Here is a 15,269-nt window from a genome sequence, read left to right as displayed (position 1 = left end):
TTCCCACGGTCTTTCTTTTGCCTACCGCAATCATGACCACCCTATATCTATCCCTGTCCTTATTCTCAACATATCATGCACACCCATCCGGCAACCTTACCAACAAAGCTTTTTTCGTCATTGTGAATTTACGTGAGTTCACAATGGTGTTTTTTGGGAATTTTCATTTGACGTTTGTCGTGTTTACCTTTTTGGTAAACACGATTTCTATAATTTTAATTATGTTAAAATGCTGATGTGCTACCAAAAAAAATATCGAGAGAGGTTTCCACGACGCGTATTAATCTCGAGAACACGGCCACGAAGGCGAAAAAAATTAAAATTGTATCTCTGTCCGGAGATATTTGCAGTGGAAGTTGGTGATTTTCATGTGATTGTTATTATGTTGAGTACCCAACAAAAAAACTGTGAACATAAGTGTTTTGCGTGGATATAGTTTTGGTCTCCAAACCGATGTTGGACCCACCCAGGGTACTGTTTATAAGCGCGGCCGAAGGCTGCTAACGTAGAAAGGTGTTCTGCGCAACCATTCTGTGGATACCACCCCCGGTTTAGGATGGAGACCCGCTGGTAACTTTTCGTTTTTTTTTTGTTCATATATTTTGAACGAGCCAACATTTAATATTGCTGTTTTAACAGCGTACTCCACCTCAACATGTGAGGCTCTCTACATTAAAGCGGGCCAAGGTCTGAATGAAGCCCAACGCGGGGACGACCCACGACCTGACAGTGTGTTAACTTTTATATATCCAAATATTCTAAACCAGCTTATAAATTACATATTATTATATATATCAAAATACCACAAACGAATTCAACACCCCTTTTTTTCCTTGTTTTTTTTTATAATGTAGCGGAAAAGTAACAATCCTACCGGAGGTATGCAAACATCATAAACCTCTTTTCTTTTTTTTTTTTTGATCTACTTGAAGACAGGGCTTAGGTCAATAAACCTCAGTCAATCACAGGCCTTGCGGAAAATGTTCGACAGAAAAGCGGACAGTTATCACCGATCCCCGAAAAGCTTGAGCAAATTCTATGTGCAGCGACTTATAGGATATCACCATTTCCACTTAAAAAGGGCAAATGACAATTAACTACTTATTTCGGTATATAACACCGATCTTTGTATAGCGTAGATCCATTTGTGATACTTTGTATTGTATTTTTAGTGTATTGGTATTTATTTATTTATCTTCTATTGCTTTAATTTTTGGAAGATCCTAACGCTACTAACTCACTCTACATAAATATGTATGTATATTTCATAAATAGTACATTAAATTCAAAACACGGCTGAGCTTGTTTAAATACTAGATGTTTTAAATCGATATAATATTTTTATAGGATTATACGCAAAACAGAATTTTTAATTATGATTTGCAAACAGATAAATTTAATTTAGTTCTTTTATCAAATTCGTTAAACATTTTGATAACGAATACTAAATTATAAAATAAAAGTTCTAAACTAAAGTTACCAAGCGTGCCAAAAACAACTTCTTTATTAATAATAAAGTGCTAGCCAACTAGTGCTTTTATTAGCATTATGTAAAAAAAAATCTAAGCAAATGCAATCAATTGCTTATATACTCTAACACAATTTTTTGTTGGTTGCTTAACTCTAGCTTCTATTTGGTTAAGTCAAATCGGAAAAAAAAAATATATTTGATTATGCCAGATTTCTACTGGTTAAACCACTAAATACTTAGGCGCGACTCACCCGGTAGGCTAATACCTACTTAGCCAGCACGAGGCTGTGGTTGTTGTTATTGCTGGTGCAAGGCCGGTTAAATTGTTACGCCTGTTGTTGTCGTTATTGCTGGTGCGAGGCCGGTTTAATTGTTACGCCCTGTTGTTGTCGTTATTGCTGGTGCAAGGTCAGTTTAATTCGGTGGGCCTATATGAAGCGGCCTTTGCAGTTATTATCGTGGCCGGCGGTTGTTGCGTTCGGTTTATTTCGGTGGGCCTATATGAAGCGGCCTTTCTGTTGTTGTTGGTGGTGGTGGTTGGTTACAGCGGCCTATATGAAGCGGCCTTTCTGTTGTTGTTGGTTGTGGTTGGTTAGAGCGGCCTATATGAAGCGGCCCTTCTGTTGTTGTTGGTGGTGGTTGTGGTTGGTTACAGCGGCCTTTCTGTTGTTGTTGGTGGTGGTGGTTGGTTACAACGGCCTATATGTTGTTGTGCGGTCAGTGGTTGTCTTCTTAATATTAAACTGCCCCTTTTACAGAGGGTATTTCTTTACCTCACACTATTCTTATAGGGGCTTTTGGATAAAAATTAACGCGTTCTTGAAATCCTGCTAACATTCACCAGCACTCACACGGCCGACCAACAAATTACGCCCGCAACCGTAGCCCAAGCACACCACGTATTCACTTCATATAATTACAGAAAATCACGTTTGGATTTTTCGCTTTAAGTTACTTTATGCTCTATTTCCAATATGCGCACCTAAGAGCCCATAGTTTATAGGTAATGCTTTTCGCAAAGTTGCAAGGTTCACGGCGTTGTTATCTAAATTTTTTTTTTTTTTTTTGCAAAAACCCAACCGATACCAACGCTTGCAATCTAAGTTCTCTTTTTCTTTTCTCTAAAAAAAATGGCCGACCGCGCCATGGCATTGTGGAAAACTTTCGTTCCATTATTGAGACTGCGCAGTGGAACGGCGCCGTTAAATCGCATGATTTAACTGTGGTTGCTATGGTAGAACCATACAAGGTGGTAGTCGCGGTGACAATATTGTAGCCATCATTAAAAGTTCGATATATTTGGGTTTTGTGAACCGATGGACTAATGTCAAAATCATACTGCGCTGAAAGTTTATGTGTCAATTCGTATGAACCTACTAGTCAGCTGTCTCCTTGTATAGTTACGCCATGGTGGTTGCCGTTATTGGGAATTTTCCCACATCGTTGGATTATTTCGTGATGCCACCTGCGCGAAATTAACAAAATTTTGTTTCAACCACCCCAGGCAGACATGAGTGAGGGTGAATCCTACCTTTTTCCCTATCACTAGCCAACTGGTACGTTCCAATGTTGAATCCCCCAAGTGGACCATAACAGATTTTCTGTCGAAACGTTTATGTGATCGCATCACTTCAAGATTATCACATGGTATATGTAATGGTGATCCAGAGCAAAGGTATAGTTGTTTATTAAATTTATCATTACTTATGGCCTTAAAAGATGTGGCGTTGTCTAGTGCCTCAGCATGCACTTCTGCATCACTGGAACCTACGTGCGATTGGAATTGATGAGGTTTTGGCACATAGTTCAATAAGGTATACGAGTTTACCGTACTGAATTATTTAGTTAATTTGAAAGTAATTTATTGTTAAATTTTTATAGATTTGGTATTGGTTGTTTTACCACCATTGAAAAGGTTGATTATATTACCTATACCTGCATCAAACATGTCGAACGTTTACGTAAAATGTCTCCATTATGGGAGATGGTTCTAGAACCAATTGGTTTGAAAAATATCAAATGGTCGCAACATTAATTTTATTTATGATATATAAATAAGGGACCGTTTTGTATTGTATGCATCTTTTAGTGTATGTATTTGTATTCCAAAGCAGTTTAATGTAAAGTGAGATACAACTTCTTAGGAATATTGTTCCTACGTTATCTGCCTAAGGTCGTTATTTTGTAGTATTAAAATTATATTGGGAAATGCTATTGCTAAATGTTTTTTGTAGTGGACCTTATTTTCAATACATGTATGTATGAATGCTAACGTTACTGTGTCCACGAGATGTTGAAAATTTGAGATGAGATTGTATATAAAATGCTGAATTAATAGTATGTTCATGAATAAGTACTGATTTATTTTCAAATTTCATGTATTTTGTAAAGTAACAATTAAGTAATTTAGTAACCTAATAAATATCGAAGATACATATATACATAATAACGTTTAACGTTGGAAACTCGTCGTGTCGGTATTTGAGGTGCAGATTTCTTTGAAGGATATGTACTCCATGTCTTTAGATGTAATCTTTTTTAATTAAAAAAACCACGGGTGTGTTAAAAATTTCAAATGAGTCGCTATGCCACAGAAATTTCGGGTTCAGCGCCATTGCATGGTTGTTTGGATCCAATTTTTCTTTTGGCTTCTCTGTTCGGAACCGATTTTGCTTTCGGTTTAATTTTTGGATACTAGTTCGGTTGTAGTACTGACTTCAATTACGGTTACGGGTTTTCCTTCTGGTTCTAGCCAGGAGGCTTTTGTAGCAATTTCGGCTTTAGGTTGGATCTGGTAGCGGTACGTGCTACGGTAAAAGTTCGGCTTGGAATATTTCCGTTTTCAACTCCAGTATCGGTTATACTCCAGTTTTTTTCTTGTCATCATATGGATGATATAAATAATCCAAAAGTAAATCTATAGCATGTAAAACATAATTGTCTAGCAATATATTTCCTCTTCGCAAACTGTTTGTGGCCCTGTTGACTAGTATATATACTTGTATAGCATATTTTCGCTCCTTGTTAACTAATGGTGGCCCTCAATCTAGGGGAGGTTACTGCGTCTGGGTTTCACGGCTTATTCGTGGTACATCATGCATATCCGTTTGTGTGCTGCAGCTGTTCCGTGCGAAGTATTGACCTTTCGCTCCAATGGTGTCACTTAGCGAACATGTAGAAGGGACTTTATTATTTATCCTTCGTTCTTCCTTCTCGTTGTAGCGGTGAAAGTATTGTCCGATATTTTGTTAGATAACTGTAGGAATGACCGTTGGGGACGATGAGACAACTTCCGTTTTTTAAAAACTCTTGATTAGCACTGCTAAGTCATACATAAAATTATATTATATTTTTATCTTACAACATTCGGGAAGCAATATTTACATCAAAGACGGTAAATATAGCGATGGAGTTGAGTTGGGCATCAAATGAGCTCCCACAATAAGGTCACAGGCCTGAAAATGGAGCGAAAAAATTAAGCCATTTTAGGGAAGCTAACGCCACAAGCTTTTTCCCAATTTTTCCTCTTCCTTGATCTTGCGGGGTAATTCTTTACTTTAGCTCACAACTGCAAAAACTCGTGCAAAAATATCGGGAGAGGTGTCAAAAAATGTGTTTTGGACTCAGGACGACGAATCCGAAAGTGAAAATTAAAAATTGTATTTCTGTCAAAAAATATTCCCAAAAAACTGAAAAATGGCACCGGAGGGCTCCGAAACCGGGGGTGGAATCCATAGTATTTTTGCGCAGGTAATAGTCTAGTTGAGGGGTCGACTGCTAATACGCTACCAAATATCGAGAGAGGTGTCAAACGATGCGTCTTGACATCAGTATTAATAATCCGAAGGCGGAAATTAAAAATTTAATTCGTTCAAAAGATATTAACGAAAAACCCAAAAAAGGCCCGCGGGTACCTCCGAAACCGGGGATGGGATCCATGGTAATTTTGCGTAGAACACCTTTCTGCGTTGGCGGCCTTCGGCCGCGCTTATAAAAAATTACCATGGGAGACCAAATCTATATCCGCGCAAAACACTTTTACCCACAGTTTTTTTTTGTGGATACACAGCACTATCCATGGTACAATAACCAGGTAAAAGCATCAGAGTTGCATTTTACAAGCTTTTTCATTCGAAGTTGTTATAAAATGTCAAACTTTGTTTATGTTTACATTTTTTGTTTATTTACTTTTACGCCCCGATTCTAGTGTGGTAACAACATTCTTCACCACGGTAACGAAATCATGTGGAAACTTTTACACCCTTTTGGTATTCTACCCGCGAAAGTAGCCGGATAATTTTTTACCCACAAAAGTAGGTGGTTACATCGAAATAACCACACAACAGCTGTTGTTTAGAAAAAGGCAAAACTGAAAAATAAAGAATTGTAAGCGCAAATAAGTAAAGATAATAGTAAAAAAGTGTTGCCTCTTGCTATACATTATATATTTGTTTACATTATGTACTTTCACAGAATAAATTACAATATAGCTATGTAAAAACGTATGCATGTATGTACATATGTACACATCGTCTTCGTTAACCTCGTATCTACGAGTGACACATTTTCGGTAAAGCCATGGCGGAACCATACAAGGTGGCAGCATGGTGACATACCTACAAACATAAAACAAATATTCCATGTACTTTGTTTTTGTAAATTCGAAGGACAAAAGTCAAAATCGTACTGCGCCGGAAGTTGATGTATCAAATCAAATAAAAAAAGCTTATAATCAGCTGTCGCATACTGCCACTTTGTATCGTTCCGCCATGGGTAAAGCGAAGAAAACCAACTTTTGAATTTCACCACAGCCATTGAGGAGTTTTTCGGTGATGACAGCGTTACCACTTTGGCCAGAATCGCGAATAAAAGAACTGGTAACGATTTTCGGTTACATAATGTTCTGGGTACTATTTTACCGGTAACGCTCAGAATCAGCCCGTAAATGTGAAAATTTATTACTACGCAGTTTTTTAAATGTTTTGCAAATTTTTGTTAAAAAAAGGAATATTCTTATGCTTTCTGTGTAATAAAAAATTGGAAAGTGTTGTTTGTGCAACGTTAGAAGCATGGTACAATTACCAGGTAGAAGCATAAGTGAAAATGCAACCCTCCTGTGTATTTTGTTGTTGCCGATGGAACATAAATTGTCAATCGGTCTTTCAATTTTTTCTGTCAAAAGTGATGGAAGAGGAAGAATGTCACATATAATTTTCGTCAACAAAGCCAAAACAAAAAAAGAAAAAAGTTGGTTTGCTGATGAAGCTGGAAGAAAAACGCATTTTTAAGAGAAAAGAAAGGTAATTAGCTCATTTCTAAATGATATTTATTTAAGTTACTGTTATTATTTATTAATATTTGAGTACTGGATTCACGGGGCAATTCCTAGCATAAAGGTCCGACGCCTGTTTGTGGGGCAGCATTTTGGCAGGCCTGTTTTTTCTTCCAGTGAGTAACCTTTAGGCTTGGCGACAATATCGGAGACGCGTACCATGCAAACGTCTATTTTTATTTACCCCAAGTACTTCCGATTTATCGAATTATATTAAATGTTTGTTACAGCTCTGGATTTTCGTTACTAGTATTCCTGCTAGTGCATGCTATCCAAGATGTAGATGTTGTTGTTGTATCAATGCTCGCCCCACCTAATAGCCGCGACCGATCACAAATAGTCATCAATATCCTCTAACGGGAGTCCAAGGAAACTTGCCGTTTCAACAGGGGTGGACCATAAGGAAAGGGGTGTTAGAGGCGTTGGTTCCACATTACAATTGAAGAGATGGTTGGTGTCATGTGGGGACACGTTGCAAGCGGGGCATACATTTTGTATGTCAGGGTTGATTCTGGATAGGTAAGAGTTTAAACTGTTACAGTATCCAGAACGAAGTTGAGCAAGAGTGACACGCGTTTCCCTGGGGAGTATGCGTTCCTCTTCCGCAAGTTTTGGATAATTTTCGTTAAGCACTGGATTCACCGGGCAATTCCCGGCATAAAAGTCCGACGCCTATTTATGGAGTTCACCAAGGACCTGCTTGTGTTTTTTCACTTCATACGGCTGGGTTCTCAGGTGCCGTATTTCCTCAAAATGCTTACGGAGATGACTCCTTAAGCCCCTAGGCGGTGCTGGTTCATCAATCAGATGTCTGTTGGGATGCCCAGGTTTCTGGGTATTCAACAGGAACTGTTTGGTCAGCATCTCATTTCTCTCCCTGATGGGGAGTATTCTCGCCTCATTATGCAGATGGTGTTCTGGGGACATAAGAAAACAGCCCGTGGCGATTCTGAGAGCAGTATTTTGGCAGGCCTGTAGTTTCTTCCAGTGGGTGATTTTTAGGCTTGGCGACCATATGGGTGACGCGTAGCACGTAATCGGCTGGCTAATTGCTTTGTATGTAGTCATGAGCGTTTCTTTATCTTTTCCCCAAGTACTGCCAGCGAGGGATTTGAGGATTTTGTTACGACTCTGAATTCTCGGAACAATTGCGGCTGCGTGCTTACCAAAATTTAGACCCTGATCAAACGTCACACCCAAGATTTTGGGGTGTAGGACAGTCGGTAGCGTAGTGCCATCGACGTGGATGTTCAAAATGGTCGACATTTGGGGCGTCCATGTTGTAAATAAGGTCGCGGAAGATTTAGTCGGTGATAATGCCAGGTTTCGCGGGGCGAAAAAACTGGAGAGATCAGGGAGGTAGCCGTTTATTTTGTTGCATAGCGCATCGATCTTTGGGCCTGGGCCTGGGCCTGTGGCCATTATTGTGCAGTCATCGGCGTAGGAAACGATTGTGACTCCTTCCGGTGGTGAAGGTAGCTTAGATATGTAGAAATTAAACAAAAGTGGGGACAGGATACCACCCTGTGGCACCCCTTGTTTAATTCTCCTTGGTTTTGATGCTTCGTTTCTAAATTGCACCGATGCCTACCGACCACCCAGATAATTTGCGGTCCACCTTTTAAGACATGGGGGAAGGGTAGACCCTTCCAGGTCCTGCAGTAACGAGCCATGGTTGACCGTATCGAAAGCTTTTGATAGGTCTAGCGCTACGAGTACTGTTCTATGAGGGGTATTGATTTAAACCGCAATTTATCTGGGTGCTAATGGCATTTAGCGCGGTGGTAGTGCTATGGAGTTTTCTGAAGCCATGCTGATGAGGGGCTAGCTGCAAATTTGCTTGGAAATAAGGGAGCCAAATGGCTTCAAGCGTCTTTGCCACTGGCGATAGGAGAGATATCGGACGATACGACTCACCTATGTTAGTTGGTTTCCCAGGCTTTAGTAGCGGGACCAACTTGGCCATTTTCCATTTCTCAGGTATGACAAAGGTGGAAAGAGACAGATTGAAGACATGCGCTAAATATTTGAAACCCTCTTTCCCTAGGCTTTTAAGCATCGGCATGGCTATACCGTCTGGGCCCACTGCTTTGGATGGTTTAGCACGACCAATGGCATCCTCAACCTCTTTAGCGGTGATGGTGATTGGTGACACGTTGAATTTGTGTTTATGTGCGTGTCTATTGGCTCTCCGTCTATCTTTGTCGACCGTAGGATGCATTATATATTGTCGGCAGAAAGCGCTCGCGCATTTTTTCGCGTCCGACAGCACTTTGTCGCCAAAGGCGATGGAAACTTTGTCTTTGTGCTTAGTCGGATTCGATAGGGACTTTACGGTGGACCAAAGTTTATCCCTTATTTGGGGGTCGCCTGGATCAAGCTGTCTTATAAGGTCACGTTCTCTCGCTAAGTTTGCGGCCTCCGCCGGGAAGTGGGGCCGGATTTCGGGAATTCTCCCGGCGGGAATGAAATGTGCCGAGGCGGATTTAATGACCTTACGGAAGACACGCTCCCCTTGGCGGGCATCAGTCGGGATAGGGAGGACAGCAAAGCGGCTGTCTGTAAAGGATTTATATTCTTCCCACTTTCCTTTTTTGAAGTTTATGAAAGTGCGTTTTTCAGTGACGATGAAGTCGGCGGTACGCTCAAGCGAAATAAGTATGGGCAGGTGGTCGGATGCCAATGTTACCATCAGCTGCCAGTTGACGCAGTTTACGAGTTCTGCGCTCACGATTGAGATATCTGGCGAGCTGTGACAGCTTCCTACCATACGTGTGGGGGCGTCTCCGTTTATTGTGCAGAACGTCGTTTCTTCTATTTGATCCGCCAACATCTCACCCCTACTGTCCGCCCGCAAGTTTGAATGCCATAGATCATGATGGGCATTGAAATCACCTAAGATAATGCGATTGTTGCCAGTGAGTAAGGCCCTGATATTAGGGCGGTATCCACTGGGGCAACAGGTGGCAGGAGGGATGTAGATGTTGATGATTTCTAGGTTTGCATCGCCTGACCGGACAGATAGGCCTTGACGTTCTAAGACATTGTCCCTGCGGTCGATGCCAGGATCAAATATATAATATTGCACAGAGTGGTGTATGATAAACGTGAGACCGCCTCCATTTCCGCTCTCGCGGTCTTTCCTGTGGACGTTATACCAAGAGCAGGTCTGCAAAGCAGATTTTGCTGTGAGTTTAGTCTCTTGAATCGCAGCAATGCGGATGTTGTGCCGCTTCATGAAATCGACTATCTCCGTAATCTTCCCAGTTAGTCCATTACAGTTTAACTGCAGGATTCTGAAGTGCATAAGGGGAGACTTCGCTACTCTGGGGGTAAGTGACGGGTGACTACGCCTGGGTTGTGGAAGGCCAGGACGCAATTGCTGTTGTGGCCCTGGGACTGGGCGTCCTTGGGCAAGCATTTGGGTACCCGGATCATTTGGGTTTACGACCTGGCAACATGGCGCGATGAAACCCGTCGAGGGGTTGCCGTCGTGGAGACCAGAACATCTGGGAAAGTGGCACCACCCAAGGCAGGAGCTGCATTGGGCGGATGTCGCAAACCTATATATTCTGTGCTGGCAGACGGTGCAAACGGAGGTAGGGACTAAGAGTCTGTTTCCCTGACCTGCACGATTGCTGCCGGAAAAGAGGGGGGGAGAAGACGGGGGCAGGGGCTGATGCTCAGCATTGCTACCAACTTTACTACGAAAGTGGTATCAGCTGTTTGAGTTGTTGGCGCCGTGGGGCGCGAGCAGCAGCGGGTACTTGTTGTGGCTTGCTTAGCAGCAGGGCTGCTGGAAGGTAGTGGGGGCGCTAAGGCGTAGACTACGGGACGCCCTTGGGCGTGAACAGCAGGAGCCACAAAAGATTTATAAAAGTTCCGTGGACGTCGGGTTTTGGGATCAAGCCCAGAACAACCTGTCCGATGCAACCATCCCTTGCACGAGACACACTGAACTGAGTATGACCGTCCTAAAAAGATTCTTTTCCGACAGATGCAGCAAAAGAATTTCTCAGGACCGGGGTCAGGAGACGGACCCGGATTGGATTCGATGCCTTCCCGGAGTAAGAGAATATGGAGCAGTCCTGCTGCAAGGAGCTGCTGGGAGGATGACAATTTGTGGGAGGGTCGAAACACATTAGATGGGGTCACACTGAAATGACAGTCCTTGGTCGGGAATAATCCCGAGTCGCTCCGGTACATAGAACCGACTGCTTTGGGAAGCGAAGTCACACCCAAAATTTTAAGGTGTAAGACAGTCGGTAGGGTATTGTCATATGGTCGACATTTGGCGCGGCCATGTTTTAAATAAGATCACCGATGATTTGGTTGGTTACAAAGCTCATCGGTGTAGGAAACAATAGCATAGGCATAGAAGCAATAGTGCCTCCTGGTGGTAAAGGTAGCTATTGATATGTAGAAGTTAAGCAGAAGTTTGAATATGAGTTTTTTTTAAGTTATTCCAAAAGAACGTTGAGGATTTTTAATATCTTATCAGGTACCTTCGTACATGTTTCTAAGAATGAAGAATAAAACCTATTCAAACTTCGCTTTACTTTAACATACAATAATTTACCCCATTTTGACACAACTATCATTTTTTGATTTTATTAAATTTTATAAAATGTTTCTTCCTCTACAGTTCAATTTACTTATTAGATGGTAAAGATGGCTTCGCATTATCTCCATCAGTAACTGTGACAAGGTGGCCACAGCGTGACTCGGAGCGTCTCTTCAATAGCTCTCTAGTGGTGATGATGACAACAGAGAAACTCAACTGTTTATAAATGTTACACTTCAAAAAGAATCAAAATATCTGCCATTGCGTCTACGGCTCAAATACCCACAGTATATGAATGAATCGAACGCACCTAATTGTCTGCCTAACGGATAGTATACATAATTAAATCGAAAATATTGCACCAAACGAACTAGGTCTGAATACTGAAGCAGTACACATATTCAAAATCGATGAGAAGGCTGTGGTGATGGTAAAGGCAAAGAGGATAAATACAATAAGAGCCGTCACTCGTTATTTTGTGGCGAGTATCTCGCTGGAAATTGAAAAAATTGATGCCGAATGTTTTCTGAGAGGGACATTTTTAATTGTCTCGAATTTATCAATGCCGTGTAGGCTCCTTGTGCAACTGTGATTTTTGGAAAGAGAATTAAATAAATTAATTAAATACAGTCAAAAAATAAACCCAAATACCCCAGGAAAATGTATAGAAGACATTTATAAACATCTCGCCGAAAAAAAAAAGTAGCGACTACCTCTCAGTATACATCGAGTAAATGCCAAAAAAATAACGAGTGACGGCTCTTATTGTATTTATCCTCTTTGGTAAAGGGTGAGTTGTTGAATCAGAGAGGATAAATACAATAAGAGCCGTCACTCGTTATTTTGTGGCGAGTATCTCGCTGGAAATTGAAAAAATTGATGCCGAATGTTTTCTGAGAGGGACATTTTTAATTGTCTCTAATTTATCAATGCCGTGTAGGCTCCTTGTGCAACTGTGATTTTTGGAAAGAGAATTAAATAAATTAATTAAATACAGTCAAAAAATAAACCCAAATACCCCACGAAAATGTATAGAAGACATTTATAAACATCTCGTCCAAAAAAAAAGTAGCGACTACCTCTCAGTATACATCGAGTAAATGCCAAAAAAATAACGAGTGACGGCTCTTATTGTATTTATCCTCTTTGGTTGAATACCATGCGAAAACCACTTTAACCCATCTATATATTTCCCTGCAAAAACGCTCCACGTCATTTGACCGTCATTGTGCGGTCACGCCCCTTATAAAAATTTTGGTCACGTTTGTTCAGGCGTCGGTAACTTTTTTCCCATTTCGTACCTATTTATGTGATTGTGCATTCCGCTCCCACTTATAGCAAAGAGGATAAATACAATAAGAGCCGTCACTCGTTATTTTGTGGCGAGTATCTCGCTGGAAATTGAAAAAATTGATGCCGAATGTTTTCTGAGAGGGACATTTTTAATTGTCTCGAATTTATCAATGCCGTGTAGGCTCCTTGTGCAACTGTGATTTTTGGAAAGAGAATTAAATAAATTAATTAAATACAGTCAAAAAATAAACCCAAATACCCCACGAAAATGTATAGAAGACATTTATAAACATCTCGCCGAAAAAAAAAGTAGCGACTACCTCTCAGTATACATCGAGTAAATGCCAAAAAAATAACGAGTGACGGCTCTTCTTGTATTTATTTTATGGTCACACGATTTTTGCAGGGCAGTGAAGCATTCATCACACTGTACGGATGGTGCAAAGTTAGAAACTGCTGTTGTAACAGCTGCCACCGACACAACGGTCATCTCTACTTCGCCGAGTAGCGGCTCCATAGTGTACAAGTACAAGTGTGTTGGCTTATCTGTCAAGCATTCTGACAGGCACTCGCTGGATTCGGAATGACAGCGAATTCAAAATGGATACCATTACCGAGTGCGCCGAATGATTGAAAAATTGAAAAAATCGATACGATTGGTAGTCAAAAATGTTGTCGTTGAGACCAAAAATGCGACTCTAGACCTGAGATTTCCATCAGGTGAGCGAGGCTGTTTGTAGTTTTGACGTTTATCGCTTAGTGAACACACTTGGTATAGGTACACTATGAGCGGCTCGTCCGACTATCTATCGAAGACAGTATAATCATATCTTTTGCCAACACAGGTGCCGCCATATTGAACACGCTGTCAAAACGCTAAAAAGTAGCCATATTGAACATGCTGTCAGGCAGTTGACAGATCAGATATCATACTTATGCCCTTATTATGTATGTCACCGTGAATGTTTGCGTCGCATTCACTCACATTCACATTCACTCAGAATTCGTATTTTGTAACTTCTTACGTATTCGCGTTCGTTCTGTTACGTAGTCACTACGTATTCACTGCGTATTCACTGAGACTGTCAAGCCCAATACGTAGCCAGTATAGCCACTTATTACTTTTGTTATTTCGGAAAAGTTTGCAGTGCAATTTTTTCGGAATAACATCATTTTAACGACCTGGCAATATTGCAGGGAAACACCTGACAAAAATAAATAAAGAAAACAATGTAAACAAATAATTAAATCGCTTGTTTGTTAAATTGATTGCTTGCTAATATTTTTATGTGCAGTGATTGTAAATAATAATAAGCAGATCGATTTATTTGTGAACATGGAAAAATAAATTTTTATAAAAAAACACACATATTACTGATTTTGTGAAAAGTGATATGCCTGAGTGTTCCACTTTAGTCTCCTCCAACCAGGCAGGCGAATAGCCGAGCTTTCTCCCTGGTGTACCCCTTGTTTTATTCTTCTGGGTTTAGGTTACGTTCCTGAATTGCATCGATGCCTGTTGACCACATAGATAATTGGCGATCCACTTTTTGAGACTAGGAGGAAGAGGAGAGCCTTCCGAGTCTTGCAGTAACGTGCCGGGGTTGACTGTATCCAAAGTTCGTAAAAGCCTAGTTGAGGGGTCGACTGCTAATACGCTACCAAAAATATCGAGAGAGGTGTCAAACGACTCGAGAACAATAATCCGATGGCGGAAAAGAAAAATTTTATCTCTGTCCGGAGATATTTGCATTTGAAGTTGGCGATTTCCATGTGGGTGTTGTTGTGTTGGTACCCCCAAAAAAAATTGTGCATCATACCACACACCCGAACTTGGCATGGCGTAGCCCAGGGTTATTTTTTATAATCGCGGCCGAAGGCCGCCAACGCAGACAGGTGTTCTGCGCAAAAATACTATGGATCCGACCCCCGGTTTCGGAGGTACCCGCGGGTCTTTTTTCGGTTTTTCTTTAATATCTTTTGAACGCGTTAAAATTTTTATTTTCCGCCTTCGGATTATTAATACTGTCGTTGACACCTCTCTCGATATTTTTGGTAGCGTATTAGCAGTCGACCCCTCAAGTAGACTATTACCGTACTTTTGAGCAGAACACCTCTCATCAAAATTAAAAAATTACCCAGGGTGGGTCGAACACCGGTTTGGACGTCAAAACTAAATCCGCGCAAAATACTTTTACACACGGTTTTTTTGTGGGTAAAAACCATCAAAAGTCAACCATATGAAAATTTCCAAATTTCTTTCGCTCTGAGGAAATACAATTAAATTTCCGCTTTCCGATTATTGATCCTGGGTTCATTGCGCGTCTTTGAACAGCTCTCCCGATATTTTTGGACGAGTTTCAAGTCGTATTCCGGTCACTGCCCATATTTATGGACGGGTATTAGTAGTCAGCCGCTGTTCTAGACCTTTACCTTGCATGCACGCTTCATATAAGTATACAAACTTATAAATTTACTTACATTTTTCCGGTTTTTAAGCCACTCATTTCTTTTCATGGTAATAGTCTAGTTGAGGGGTCGACTGCTAATACGCTACCAAAAATATCGAGGGAGGTGTCAAACGACGCGTATTGATCTCGAGAACAATA

This window comes from Eurosta solidaginis, chromosome 2 (assembly GCF_040869045.1).
Source record: "Eurosta solidaginis isolate ZX-2024a chromosome 2, ASM4086904v1, whole genome shotgun sequence".
In the NCBI taxonomy this organism is placed as follows: domain Eukaryota; kingdom Metazoa; phylum Arthropoda; class Insecta; order Diptera; family Tephritidae; genus Eurosta; species Eurosta solidaginis.
The sequence above is the reverse complement of the archived record's forward strand: the minus strand, read 5'-3'. Positions refer to the sequence as shown.